The sequence below is a fragment of the Phyllobates terribilis genome, unplaced genomic scaffold, assembly GCF_046119375.1.
Source record: "Phyllobates terribilis strain yellow unplaced genomic scaffold, ASM4611937v1 Scaffold_3__8_contigs__length_932513732, whole genome shotgun sequence".
Taxonomy (NCBI): domain Eukaryota; kingdom Metazoa; phylum Chordata; class Amphibia; order Anura; family Dendrobatidae; genus Phyllobates; species Phyllobates terribilis.
The window spans coordinates 54,538,196-54,554,583 of NW_027362763.1; positions in this window are offsets into that span (position 1 = coordinate 54,538,196).

Genomic DNA, 16,388 nt, shown 5'->3' on the forward strand with positions numbered 1-16,388 from the left:
TAAAGTTTGGCTCTCGTCCAAGTATGTCCGGCTCAAGATTCCTTCCTACAAGTTAGGGCCTCGGTTCATCGGCCCACTGGAAGTTATCAAACAAATCAACCCAGTGGCCTATAAATTGAAACTCCCGGCCAACTTGCGGATCCCTAACTCCTTCCATGTATCTCTCCTCAAACCCGTGGTACTTAACTCTTTTTCCAAGTCTACAGGTACGCCTCCTGCTCCGGTTTCCGCTGAAAACGAGTTTGAGGTAGAGAACATTCTGGCCACCAAAAGGGTAAGAGGAAAAACCTTTTTTCTGGTAGATTGGAAGGGGTTTGGTCCTGAGGAGAGAACTTGGGAGCCCCGGGAGAACATCCATGCCCCTCTCATCCTTGATAAATTTCTGTCTGGCCTAAAAATGGGGGGCCTAAAGGGGGGGTACTGTAGCGTCGGCGTCCCTGCCTCCTGCTAGGCAGGGACGCTGTTCCCCTCACCTCTCCGCTCCGTGCCCGGCGTCCTCCTCCCGCTCTGCTGGCAGCGAGCGCTGCTTCCCGGCCACTGTGCTTAGGGCGCGCGCGCTCCCCCTCTCTTAAAGGGGCCGCGCGCGCCGTCCTAAGGAGTCCCCGGCCAATGGCCGGAGGACCTCACCATATATAAGGCACCTCCTCCAAAATGGAGGTGCCCGAGCAATGTTGTTGCAAAGCCTTCACTCTGCTTCAGCCCTCAGGTCCCGTTACCAGTTACCTGCCAGTCTAGAGACTCTTGCCCGCTCACCTGGGAGCGCTCACCTGCTACCTGCCTGCTAGCCTACCTGGAGGCTCTGCCGTCACTTGCCGTGACCACCTGCCAGTCCAGAGACTCTTGCCCGCTCACCTGGGAGCGCTCACCTGCTACCTGCCTGCTAGCCTACCTGGAGGCTCTGCCGTCACTTGCTGTGACCACCTGCCCGTCCAGAGACTCTTGCCCGCTCACCTGGGAGCGTCCACCTGCTACCTGTCTGCTAGTCTACCCAGAGACTGTCCCTGTCACTTGCTGTGACTACCTGCCCTTCTACCCAGAGACTGTCCCTGTCACTTGCCGTGACTACCTGCCCTTCTACACAGAGACTGTCCCTGTCACTTGCCGTGACTACCTGCCCGTCTTCCCTGGGAGCCACCCGCTTCCTTACAAGGACCGCCCCCTTGTATAGTTGATCAGAGGTTCCGTCTCCCAGACCCGTTACACAAAGGCACAGGAAACTTGGTAAACGTTGAAGGAAAGATGAATGTACCAAGTTATCAGCAAATACTGGAGGCAAATTTGCACTCATCAGCCTGGAAGCTGCACATGGGACGTACTTGGACGTTCCAACATGACAACGATCCAAAACACAAGGCCAAGTCAACCTGTCATTGGCTACAGCAGAACAAAGTGAAGGTTCTGGAGTGGCCATCTTAGTCTCCTGACCTCAATATCATTGAGCCACTCTGGGGAGATCTCAAGTGCGCAGTTCATGCAAGACAGCCCAGAAATTTACAGGAACTGGAGGCTTTTTGCCAAGACGAATGGGCAGCTTTACCATCTGAGAAAATAAAGAACCTCATCCACAACTACCACAAAAGACTTCAAGCTGTCATTGATTTTAGAGGGGGCAATACACGGGATTAAGAACTGGGGTACGTGAACTTTTCATCAGGGTGATTTGGATGTTTTTGGTTGTCATTAAGATTTAAAAAGAGAAAACAGTAGTTTGACAATAAATGGCTTCACCCAACCAATAACCATGAGTGGAGAAAAAGGTTTTTGTTATCATTCATATTCTCTGAAACAAGGCCAAGAAAGCAAAAATTCTGCCTGGGTATGTAAACTTTTGAGCACAACTGTATGCAGTATATATATGCACACATAGATATAATTATATATATGCCGGAGATAAATAAATGTCATGGGGTTGTGCAATTGTATATCTACCGGATATATACATATATATATATATATACATACTGTATACATAAAGATATCTGTCAGATATATAACTTCACAACCCCATGACACACTGTAAAATTGCACCCTTTAGTGCCTTGCATGTGGAGCTTATTGCACAGCTTTGTACTAACCTAATAAATAAAAAAATTAAAAAAACAACTTGGGGTCTCAACAATTTTTTTTATCCAGCAAAGGTAAAGCAGGCAGGTGTGAACGGATATTACCAGGCTGGGAAGGTCCATGGTTATTGGTCCTTTCCCAGCCTAAAAATACTAGCCCGCAGCTGCCCAATTCTTGGAGCATCTAATGTGATGAGCCTCTTGTGGGGCGGCTGCAGGCTGGTATTTTTAGGCTGGGAAGGGCCCAATAACCAGGGATTTTCCCAACCTGATAATATCAGCCTGCAGCTGTCTGCTTTACCCCTGCTGGTTATAAAACATGGGGAAGACCCCACGTAATTTTTTTACATTTATTTAATAGGTTAATAGATGTACAATAAGCTACACATGCAAGGCTCAAATGTGTCGTAGGCTTGTGAAATTATATATCTAACGGATATCTATCTAATCTTTGTCTATTATCTATCTATATCTTTATATAAGTTTCCTTTCTTTTTTTTCAACTAGCTTTATAAGCTACAAATAGTCATCATTGCTGAACAAAAATACAAGTGAAAAATGCATGCAAATGCACGCGCGTATTATCTATTTTGTCCGCTACATTTTTACTGCCAAGAAATGCAGAAATGGTGATGAAATTTCTGCATCCAAATACTCATCATGTTCTCATACCCTTATAGTGACGCTTATTTTGACAAAACCAGTGAGATTGTTCTCGCAAATTTATAAACTTTTACATTTCTTCATTTAGTCTCTGCATAAATGAGACAACCTCAGGATTCCTTTCCAATGTCTTTTGTCCTCCTCCAGATCTCCGCTTGCTGTCAGCGAGTGAAACATTCCTATTTACACCCCAGAGGCTGGGATCATGTACAGACCTAATACTTCTCAGTTTGTTACAATAGTATCCAATTTAGATAATCCAGAACAGAACTGACACATTGTACTGCGCTACTGATGTTTATAGACCAGAGAGGATTGACTAGGCTGGATACAGTGTAACAGTCTCTCAGCGGTGAGAAGAATAGATGAGGATTGGTTCTCATTACAAATGGTTGCATTATACCCAGGTTAAAGGGGTTATCTGGGACAATTTCATTTTTTTTACTATGGGCGTAAAAACTATGAAGCAGGTAGCTGCTAACTACCTGGCTGTTGTGCCTAGAGCCATTCTCTGCCAACACAGAGGGGTCATTGACTGCTCATACCGGCGATTCAGCAGCTTCCACTGATGTTACTGTGCATCGACAGAGCAGCATCTTCTCTTCTGCTTTGCTCTGTTGACGGGGCGTGACTGCTGACATCATGCTGATTGACAGCTGGCTCCCTGCAGCCTAAATGTGGGGAGCCAGCTGTCAATCAGCATGACGTCAGCAGTCACACCCCTTCAAAAGAACAGAGTGGAAGAAGAGGAGCTGGCAGGAGCAGTCAGTGACCAATCTGAGCCAGCGCCGGGAAGAACAGGCAGTTAGAACGTAGCTGTTAGTTTTTAGACCCATGGTAAAAAAATAAAATATTCGTGGATAAACCCTTCAAGCTTTTCTATTCCATAATGATGACATATTTGAACCTTGCTGCTGCAAAACTACAACTCCCAGCATGTGCAAAAGTCTAATAACTTTTTTTTTCGCGTACGAGAAAAACGGACCGACTTTCATCAAAGTTTTTGAACAGGGTTTTGTCAGAGTTTAGTCCAAGTTTCATAACTTTTTCTCACCTGAGAAATAATAAAAAAAAGGGTTTGCGTTCCTTCTCTCTAGCAGTTAGTGAAAAACGGACGGCACAGAAATGTCATCCGAGAGCGATCCGATTTTTTCGCAATGGTGATTTTGATCCGACCCTCAGATCAATATCGGACATGTTTCCTCAGTTTTGAGCAGACCACCCAATATACACAGACACAAATCAGCCATGTGAACAGCCCCATATCATGTGAATGGCCCCATATCATGTGAACGGCCCCATATCATGTGAATGGCCCCAATATTGGACTTTCCTCCGAGATTTTGCGCAGTCCCCACTCAATCCACACAAAATAAAGTCAGCCGTGTGAATGGCCCCATAGACTACACTAGGAACAAGTGCTGTCCGTGAAAAACACGAATAGAACTCGTACTCGAAAAACCGATGTCTGAATGAGCCCTTAGGGCCAAGTGCCGGAACCAGATCGGCAATGCAAGTCTAGGGGGTCCGTGAAATAATCGGATGCCATCCAGGTGCTAGATAGATAAAGATAGAGAAACTTTTGTTTTTTTCTCATGGGAGAAAAACTGGAGCGAACTCTGATTTTAAAAACTGACACTGACTAAAGTCTGATGAAACTCTGCTCAAAAAAAAATCACTGATGAGACTGGGACCAGTATTCTCGTACGAGACAATCACTGACGTGTGAATGCGCCCTTAGTCATTTCACTAGCGCTAAAGCATTTCTTATAGACTGCCAATGTTTATACCCCCATAAATATACTGAACTAAGGCAGTGGGTTTTACCCTGTAGCTCTCCAGCTATTCAACAACTACAACTCCCAGCATTCCCATGCTAAGGGATGTAGTTTTACAAACAACTGCTCAGCCCCAGGTAACAGAACAATAGAATCCGATTGTACAATATCCCAGCGGTTTCTCGTGGCTGATGATAAGACCTTTGGTTGCTGTCGTTGAATAGGAACCTTTATCGTTCTTTATTAATGGATACATATCTGAACCGTCAATGTGATTAACACACAAGATCATGGTTGACAATATCTCTGTTGGCTGTCAATCTATAGGAACCTGAGAGTGCTTACTCAATAGAAATCTGTCCTGGGGATGTGATGGACACACAGGTGTACTGTCCTCGTGATCTCTGCTTGCTGTCATGCTATAGGAACCATTAATTCCTTACTTACAGGGAATAGAAATCTGTCCTGGAGATGTGATGGACACACAGGTGTACTGTCCTCGTGATCTCTGCTTGCTGTCATGCTATAGCAGCCATTATTTCCTTACTTACAGGGAATAGAAAACTGTCCTCGTGATGTGATGGACACACAGGTGTACTGTCCTCGTGATCTCTGCTTGCTGTCATGCTATAGGAGCCATTAATTCATTACTTACAGGGAAGTGAAATCTGTCCTGGAGATGTGATGGACACACAGATGTACAGTCCTCATGATCTCTGCTTGCTGTCATGCTATAGGAACCATTAATTCATTACTTACAGGGAAGTGAAATCTGTCCTGGTGATGTGATGGACACACAGGTGTACGGTCCTCGTGATCTCTGCTTGCTGTCATGCTATAGGAGCCATTAATTCCTTACTTACAGGGAATAGAAATCTGTGCTGGAGATGTGATGGACACACAGGTGTACTGTCCTCGTGATCTCTGCTTGCTGTCATGCTATAGGAGCCATTAATTCCTTACTTACAGGGAATAGAAATCTGTGCTGGAGGTGTGATGGACACACAGGTGTACTGTCCTCGTGATCTCTGCTTGCTGTCATGCTATAGGAGCCATTAATTCATTACTTACAGGGAAGTGAAATCTGTCCTGGAGATGTGATGGACACACAGATGTACAGTCCTCATGATCTCTGCTTGCTGTCATGCTATAGGAACCATTAATTCATTACTTACAGGGAAGTGAAATCTGTCCTGGAGATGTGATGGACACACAGATGTACAGTCCTCATGATCTCTGCTTGCTGTCATGCTATAGGAACCATTAATTCCTTACTTACAGGGAATAGAAATCTGTCCTGGAGATGTGATGGACACACAGGTGCATGGTTATTAAGATCTCTGCTTTCTGTCAATCAATGGGAACCTTCTTTACAAATCAGTCCTGTTCACACAGATGTATGGCTCATTGCATGACCAGCACAGATTACATCCACTGGACATAAACGATGAAAACTCCTAGTGAATGACAGCAAGCAGAGATCTTGACCACCTTGCACCTGCGTGTCCATCACATGACCAGGAGGGATAATCACTGCTGGAAAAAAGCCATAAAGGATCTTAATGAATGACAGCAAGCAGAGATCTGCGCAAGAAGCAGATTGGTCAATTGGATATTTTTGGTAAATATTCCTTTACCGTGTGTCATTGTGCTGGCTGCCGGGCCGGATTATCCGCAGCGTATCTGACGGTCTGGTACTGAACGCCCCTCTCTATTCTGACCCTTTGTTGTACAGTCGTCCCTCTCACTTTGCAGATAACCCCCACCCCCATTAATGTCAGGACCCCGCATGGGATATTTTCTTATTTCCGTCGTGTTACCAAGTAACAGTCTTTGTTGATGGGAGCGTTTAATTAACCGCAGGACACGTGACCACGAAACCTGAAAAAGGAAACCCTTACAAGAAAATGCACTTAGGGTAAATAGTGTGACCCCCTCCTCCTATGGGGGGAGAACAAAGAGCTGCCTTACAGTACATTACACGCAGAGGGCGGACCCTCCCCAATATACAATGGATCCGTGCCAGGGAGAAGCCGCATCACTCATCCTGTCACCAGGGTCGTTAGCTGCTCCCATTCATTACCATGATGACCTTTCCTGTTTATTTCCCACTTACCACCCAAATCAATCAGCTGATTGAGAATCGGTGAAGAAAAACACACCGCAGACACCAGATCCGAAATCTCTGCTAAAATACTCTGTGCTGCTGGGACTCTGCAGTCTGAGACCACATACGGAAGAGTCTCGTCCTAAAGCATTCCGCGACAAAATTCTTCAAAAATGGCGCACAAGTTTCACAAATTTTAAAAATGGTCTTTATTTTTGTTTTGAACCTTTTTTTTTTGCAACTTTTTGAGTGCAAAAAGTCACAGATTTTTGCAAAATATGTAACAAGATATATAAAACCACTCCAGGAGGAACTGGAGCACATTTGCAACAAAATTTGCAATTTTTTTTTTTTTTCGAAATGATGAATCAGGCAAAAATATCTGAGACCCAAAAACTCTAAACTATAAAAAAAAAAAAAAAAATAGACGGACACATAAAATAGGCAAAAAAGGCAGAAAATTCTACAAAAAAAATGCGCAAATGCAATACTGAATCCAACCCAATGAGCAACTTTTGATCTTGCGAAAAAAATTCATGAACCCCTGTGCACCATTTCACAAAATTCGGCGCAAAAAAAGTCATCGACTATCACAAGACAAAATAGGAAAAGCGACTGAAAAAATAAAACATAAACAATGAATAAGACTTTCCACAGGATCAGCAGACATCTAGCCTTAAATACTCAGTGCTGCTGGGCCGCCTGTTCCAAAAATCCATCTGTCAGCTAAAATGCTATTGAAAAATAAAACACAATCAAGAAGTACAATAAATCATACTGCAAACACAAAATCAGCAATATTTCCTAAAATACTCTGTGCTGCAACAGATCCTTCTCCTTTAATTACATACAGTAACTCTGAATCCTTTACCTTCCTTCAAAATCTGTGCACTCTCTCCTGAAATACTCTGTGCTGTAATCTGACGTACTCTATTTATCATCAGTCTATGACCTCCCATGGGAGCAAGACGCCTCTCTTCTGAAATACTCTGTGCTGCTGTGTTTCTGTTATTTCTACTATTAATCTGGTGTCTCCCATCTCATCCTAAAATAATCTGACCTGCTCTATTTATCATCAGTCTGTGACCTCCCGTAGGAGCAGGACACCTCTTTCCTGAAATACTCTGTGCTGCTAGGGATCCTTTGCCTTTTAATATATAACTCTGAATCGATTAGCTTCCTTTAAGATCAGTGCACTCTTTCCTGAAATACTCTGTGCTGCTGGTGAATCTTCACCTTCCACTATGCTGCTCTAAGCCTGCGCCCTTCAAAAGGGTCTCTGAAAACTCCTTCCTTGAAATACTCTGTGCTCCGAGGACGCAAATCCAGCTGAGATATATTCTGGCGCAGTGAATCAGCCAGGTCCCTGCGCTGCAATATATGCTGCCAGCCAATCAGAGGCCAGCAGCTGAAATCGGCATGCTTGCGACTAGGGCGCATGGCAGTGACGGCATGTGCCATGGCGGGGACGCCGAAGTCAGCTGCCAGCTCCTGCCCCATATAAAGAAGAGGACTCCGCGAGGCGTGGGGAAAGGTGAGCATAATCATTTTTTTTTATGTGTTGGAGAACCGGTAACATTAATCCCAGGAAGGAGTCCAGGATGGGGAACAATAACACCAGGATGGGGTACATTATCCCCAGAAATGGGACCAGGATGGGGCACGTTATCCCCAGAAACGGGACCAGGATGGGGTACATTATCCCCAGAAACGGGACCAGGATGGGGCACATTATCCCCAGAAACGGGACCAGGATGGGGCACATTATCCCCAGGAAGGGGCCCAGGATGGGGCACATTATCCCCAGGAAGGGGCCCAGGATGGGGCACGTTATCCCCAGGAAGGGGCCCAGGATGGGTCACATTATCCCCAAGGCGGGGACTAAGATGGGGCACATTATTCCCAGAAAGGGGCCCAGGATAAGGCTCATTATCCCTAGGGAGGGGCACATTATACCCAGGATGGGGCACATTATTCCCAGGAAGTGGCCCAGGATAAGGCTCATTATCCCCAGGGAGGGGCACATTATACCCAGGAAGGGGACCAGTATGGGGCACATTATACCCAGGAAGGGGACCAGTATGGGGCACATTATCCTCAGGGAGGGGACCAGGATGGGGCACATTATCCCCAGGAAGGGGCCCAGGATGGGGAACATTATCCCCAAGGAGGGGACTAAGATGGGGCACATTATTCCCAGAAAACGAACCAGGATGGGGCACATTATCCCCAGGGAGAGGACCAGGATGGGGCACATTATCCTCAGGAACCGAACCAGGATGGGGCACATTATCCTAAGGGGGGGGACCAGGATGGGGCACATTATCCCCAGGAATACGACTATGAGGGGCACATTATCCGCAGAAAATGGACAGGATGGGGCACATTATCCCCAGGAACAGGACCAGAATTCGGCACATTATCCCCAGGAACAGGACCTGGATGGGGCACATTATTCACAGGAAGGTGCCCATGATGGGGTACATTATCCCCAGGATGGGACAAGGATGGGGAACATTATCCCCAGGGAGGGGACCAGGATGGAGCACATTATCCCCAGGAACGGGACCAGGATGGGGAACATTATCCCCAGGGATGGGACCAGGAAGGGAGACATTATTCCCAGGAAGAAGACCAGGATGGGGCACATTATCCCCAGGAATGGGACCAGGATGGAGCACATTATCCCCAGGAACGGGACCAGGATGGGGAACATTATCCCCAGGGATGGGACCAGGAAGGGAGACATTATTCCCAGGAAGAAGACCAGGATGGGGCACATTATCCGCAGGAAGGGGCCCAGGATGGGGAATATTATCCCCAAGGAGGGGACTAAGATGGGGCACATTATTCCCAGGAAGAGGCTCAGGATGGGGCACATTATCCCCAGGGAGGGGACCAGGAGGTGGCACATTATTCCCAGAAAAGGGTCCAGGATGGTGCATATTATCCCCAGGAAGGGGACCAGGATGGGGCACATTATCCTCCGGGACGGAACCAGGATGGGGCACATTATCCCAAGGGAGGGGACCAGGATGGAGCACATTATCCCCAGGAATAGGACTATGAGGCGCACATTATTCGCAAGAAGTGGCCAGGATGGGGCACATTATAACCAGGAACGGGACCAGGATGGGGCACATTATCCCCAGAAACGGGACCAGGATGGGGCACATTATCCCCAGGAAGGGGCCCAGGATGGGGCACATTATCCCCAGGAAGGGGCCCAGGATGGGGCACATTATCCCCAGGAAGGGGCCCAGGATGGGGCACATTATCCCCAGGAAGGAGCCCAGGATGGGTCACATTATCCCCAAGGCGGGGACTAAGATGGGGCACATTATTCCCAGAAAGGGGCCCAGGATAAGGCTCATTATCCCCAGGGAGGGGCACATTATACCCAGGATGGGGCACATTATTCCCAGGAAGTGGCCCAGGATAAGGCTCATTATCCCCAGGGAGGGGCACATTATACCCAGGAAGGGGACCAGTATGGGGCACATTGTACCCAGGAAGGGGACCAGTATGGGGCACATTATCCTCAGGGAGGGGACCAGGATGGGGCACATTATCCCCAGGAAGGGGCCCAGGATGGGAACATTATCCCCAAGGAGGGGACTAAGATGGGGCACATTATTCCCAGAAAACGAACCAGGATGGGGCACATTATCCCCAGGGAGAGGACCAGGATGGGGCACATTATCCTCAGGAACGGAACCAGGATGGGGCACATTATCCTAAGGGGGGGGGGAACAAGAAGTGGGAAACATTATCCCCAGGAATACGACTATGAGGGGCACATTATCCGCAGAAAATGGACAGGATGGGGCACATTATCCCCAGGAACAGGACCAGAATTCGGCACATTATCCCCAGGAACAGGACCTGGATGGGGCACATTATTCACAGGAAGGTGCCCATGATGGGGTACATTATCCCCAGGATGGGACAAGGATGGGGAACATTATCCCCAGGGAGGGGACCAGGATGGAGCACATTATCCCCAGGAACGGGACCAGGATGGGGAACATTATCCCCAGGGATGGGACCAGGAAGGGAGACATTATTCCAAGGAAGAAGACCAGGATGGGGCACATTATCCCCAGGAATGGGACCAGGATGGAGCACATTATCCCCAGGAACGGGACCAGGATGGGGAACATTATCCCCAGGGATGGGACCAGAAAGGGAGACATTATTCCCAGGAAGAAGACCAGGATGGGGCACATTATCCGCAGGAAGGGGCCCAGGATCGGGAATATTATCCCCAAGGAGGGGACTAAGATGGGGCACATTATTCCCAGGAAGAGGCTCAGGATGGGGCACATTATCCCCAGGGAGGGGACCAGGAGGTGGCACATTATTCCCAGAAAAGGGTCCAGGATGGTGCATATTATCCCCAGGAAGGGGACCAGGATGGGGCACATTATCCTCCGGGACGGAACCAGGATGGGGCACATTATCCCAAGGGAGGGGACCAGGATGGAGCACATTATCCCCAGGAATAGGACTATGAGGCGCACATTATTCGCAAGAAGTGGCCAGGATGGGGCACATTATAACCAGGAACGGGACCAGGATGGGGCACATTATCCCCAGAAACGGGACCAGGATGGGGCACATTATCCCCAGGAAGGGGCCCAGGATGGGGCACATTATCCCCAGGAAGGGGCCCAGGATGGGGCACATTATCCCCAGGAAGGGGCCCAGGATGGGGCACATTATCCCCAGGAAGGAGCCCAGGATGGGTCACATTATCCCCAAGGCGGGGACTAAGATGGGGCACATTATTCCCAGAAAGGGGCCCAGGATAAGGCTCATTATCCCCAGGGAGGGGCACATTATACCCAGGATGGGGCACATTATTCCCAGGAAGTGGCCCAGGATAAGGCTCATTATCCCCAGGGAGGGGCACATTATACCCAGGAAGGGGACCAGTATGGGGCACATTGTACCCAGGAAGGGGACCAGTATGGGGCACATTATCCTCAGGGAGGGGACCAGGATGGGGCACATTATCCCCAGGAAGGGGCCCAGGATGGGAACATTATCCCCAAGGAGGGGACTAAGATGGGGCACATTATTCCCAGAAAACGAACCAGGATGGGGCACATTATCCCCAGGGAGAGGACCAGGATGGGGCACATTATCCTCAGGAACGGAACCAGGATGGGGCACATTATCCTAAGGGGGGGGGGAACAAGAAGTGGGAAACATTATCCCCAGGAATACGACTATGAGGGGCACATTATCCGCAGAAAATGGACAGGATGGGGCACATTATCCCCAGGAACAGGACCAGAATTCGGCACATTATCCCCAGGAACAGGACCTGGATGGGGCACATTATTCACAGGAAGGTGCCCATGATGGGGTACATTATCCCCAGGATGGGACAAGGATGGGGAACATTATCCCCAGGGAGGGGACCAGGATGGAGCACATTATCCCCAGGAACGGGACCAGGATGGGGAACATTATCCCCAGGGATGGGACCAGGAAGGGAGACATTATTCCCAGGAAGAAGACCAGGATGGGGCACATTATCCCCAGGAATGGGACCAGGATGGAGCACATTATCCCCAGGAACGGGACCAGGATGGGGAACATTATCCCCAGGGATGGGACCAGAAAGGGAGACATTATTCCCAGGAAGAAGACCAGGATGGGGCACATTATCCGCAGGAAGGGGCCCAGGATGGGGAATATTATCCCCAAGGAGGGGACTAAGATGGGGCACATTATTCCCAGGAAGAGGCTCAGGATGGGGCACATTATCCCCTGGGAGGGGACCAGGAGGTGGCACATTATTCCCAGAAAAGGGTCCAGGATGGTGCATATTATCCCCAGGGAGGGGACCAGGATGGGGCACATTATCCTCCGGGACGGAACCAGGATGGGGCACATTATCCCAAGGGAGGGGACCAGGATGGAGCACATTATCCCCAGGAATAGGACTATGAGGCGCACATTATTCGCAAGAAGTGGACAGGATGGGGCACATTATAACCAGAAACGGGACCAGGATGGGGCACATTATCCCCAAGAAGAGGACCAGGATGAAGTACATCATTATATGGGGGGCAAACACATACATTTTTATATTATCTAGAACGGTACTAGGGCCCATACATCTGACCAACATGCAGGTGGGGTCCCAGGTGCAAATGTTGCTAAGTACCCGATAGCATCCTCTCCCACCCCACCTCCATTTCATTATAAGACCCTGATAATGTCTTCTCCCACCCCCTAATTCATTATGATGCTATTAGGGACCTATAAAAAAATTGTGTGTGGGGTGGACACAGGACAAGGACTAAGACTATGGGCACACATTCAGGATTTTCAGCAGAGAATTCTGCTGCAAATCCTGATGAGTTGGCAGGAAAACATTGTGAAAATTACATGTTTTTGCCTTGTTTTTTTACATGCATATTTGCTGTGTATTTTTCCCCATTCATTAGAATAGGTGAAATATGCTGCAAGAATTGACATACTGCAGATTTTAGTCTGCTGCAAATCTGCAAGGAAATACTAAGCAGCCTGAGAATTCAGGAATCTCATTCACTTTGCTTATACTGTAAAATGTAGCATATTTTCCACAACAAATATGTGCAGAAAAAAAGGAATAAAAATGCAACGTGTACACATAGCCTTCAAATGAATTGGGGGGAGGGGGTGTTAGTTACTGCGACTGATTAATTTTATATTTATATGGCCACAGAGATTATAGTTGATGGGGGGCACAGCTCTGGCTTATCTGTTTATGTTTTGAATGGTGCGTGGCTGATAGTACAATGGGTACGGAAAGTATTCAGACCCAATTAAATTTTTCACTCTTTGTTTCATTGCAGCCATTTGGTAAATTCTAAAATTTTCTCATTGAAGCACACTCTGCACCCCATCTTGACTTAAAAAAACAGAAATTTAGAAATTTTTGCAAATTTATTAAAAAAGAAAAACTGAAATATCACATGGTCATAAGTATTCAGACCCTTTGATCAGACAGTCATATTTAAGTCACATGCTGTCCATTTCCTTGTGATCCTCCTTGAGATGGTTCTACTCCTTCATTGGCGTCCAGCTGTGCTTAATTAAACTGATAGGACTTGATTTGGAAAGGCACACACCTGTCTATATAAGACCTCACAGCTCACAGTGCATGTCAGACCAAATGAGGATCATGAGCTCAAAGGAACTGCCCAAGGAGCTCAGAGACAGAATTGTGGCAAGGCACAGATCTGGCCAAGGTCACAAAAGAATTTCTGCATTACTCAAGGTTCCAAAGAGCACAGTGGCCGCCGTAATCCTTAAATGGAAGAAGTTTGGGACGACCAGAAGTCTTCCTGGACCGGGCCGTCCAGCCAAACTGAGCAATCATGGGAGAAGAGCCTTGGTGAGAGAGGTAAAGAAGAACCTCAAGATCACTGTGGCTGAGCACCAGAGATGCAGTAGGGAGATGGGAGAAAGTTCCACAAAGTCAACTATCACTGCAGCCCTCCACCAGTTGGGCCTTTTTGGCAGAGTGGTCCAACGGAAGCCTCTCCTCAGTGCAAGACATATGAAAGACCACATAGAGTTTGCTCAAAAACACAAGAGGGACTCCCAGAATATGAGAAATAAGATTCTCTGGTCTGATGAGGCGAAGATACCGCTTAGAATTATCACCAAAAAGTTGCATGTGTGGAGAAAACCAGGCACTGCTCATCACCTGCCAAATACAATCCCAACAGTGAAACATGGTGGTGGCAGTATCATGCTATGGGGGTGTTTTTCAGCTGCAGGGACAGGACGACTGGTTGCAATTGAAGGAAACATGAATGCGGCCAAGTACAGAGATATCCTGGATGAAAACCTCTTACAGAGTGCTCTGGTCCTCAGACTTGGCCGAAGGTTCACCTTCCAACAAGACAATGACCCTAAGCACACAGCTAAAATACCAAAGGAGTGGCTTCAGAACAACTCTGTGACCATTCTTGACTGGCCCAGCCAGAGCCCTGACCTAAACCGAATTGAGCATCTCAGGAGAGACCTGAAAATGGCTGTCCACCAACGTTCACCATCCAATCTGACGGAACTGGAGAGGATCTGCAAGGAAGAATGGCAGAGGATCCCCAAATCCAGGTGTGAAAAACTTGTTGCATCATTCCCAAGAAGATTCATGGCTGTACTAGCTCAAAAGGGGGCTTCTACTTAATACTGAGCAAGGGGTCTGAATACTTATGACCATGTGATATTTCAGTTTTTCTTTTTTCATAAATTTGCAAAAATTTCTACATTTCTGTTTTTTTCAGTCAAGATGGGGTGCAGAGTGGACTTTAATGAGAAAAAATTAACTTTTTAGAATTTACTAAATGGCTGCAATGAAACAAAGAGTAAAAAATTTAAAGTGGTCTGAATGCTTTCCGTACCCACTGTATATTAATTGTGGGGTACATATTTGTATATAGGGGCGCAACGTGGGGGAGACACATGTATATATACAATATATGTGACCTTGTTATTTTCAGGGCTGCGGTGACAAGACGTGTCGGAGATGTCAACATGAAGGTCTGACCAGATGGAGAAGAAACAGCAGAAACCGACTCTAATCAGACGAGAAGTCATCGGTCATTGGATGTATTTATTCTTTATACTGTGTGACTTGGAGTAACTTTGTTATTTCTAAAACCTCCTCCCTTAGGACACATTCTTATGAAATATCCGTGTGCTGCCTGTTTTTCTATCGGAAAGCACACGGGCTCAGAGTTTTACAGATCCATTCATATATCTGTGAAAATCATGGATCTGAGAATGAAATCTGTGAGACTCAGAGCAAGTCTATTTCTGATCAAATTTTGAGGACATACTCAATGGGTCTGTGTGCTGTCCGAGAAAAAAATCAGACAGCACACCGACACTTCACGCAGATACAGGAATGTAGACTTATTATTTATAGCACAGTCCTGTAGCATATAGTGTACATTCTTGTTATATATAGCACCTTCCTTTAGTACATAGAGTACTTTCTTGTTATACTGTCACGGGTGTGTCGCCACGAAGATCGTCACGAGTACACAGCCTGACTTCTCGCAGCTGACTTGTTGGTGCTTTGTGTTTTTCGGCAGTGAGGGAGTTAATTCTCTCTCTCTCTGTGCTAGACGAGGTCCAGCCTCGCCCAGCTGCAATCAATACTTCTGTAGTTAGACTCCTTCAAATGCCTGCTGGTCTGTTTGGGAAGTGTCGGTGAAAGCATTTCATTCAGACTTACAGAGCGGATCGTTGTGTTTGGAGTTTCTGAGATAAGTGTATTTGGAGTGTCTTTTCCCTTCCTCGCTTTATCATTTATCTCCTTTCCCGTTGGTGTTCCCTCTGTTGTAGTTGTGTAGTTGTTGTATGCAAGGTGGTTTTGGTTTTTCCCTTGTACTGTCTCGTTCGTCTAAGTACTGTGTGTGGGCATATTATTACTTGTCCCTTTTTGTTGTGATCGGGGTCCTTCTCAGGACTAGATTACTTAGGTGCAGGGATCCTCAGGAGGTAGGGGTTACGCTGGCGGCCTGGACCTCTGTACCTTTAACAGTACCTCCAGGTTGAGGGATTAGTCAGGGCCCCAGCTTAGGGTCAGCTTAGGCCCCCTACCTCCAGTATACAGAGACAGCGTGACATTTTCACCGACCCACTTAGTTTTTCTCCAGCTACCATGGATCCAGTAGCCGGTCTAGCTCGGCAGTTGCAGAGTTTGTCCATGGAGCTGGCGGACGTTAGGTCCAAGGTTTTGCATCCTCAGGAGCAAGCCGG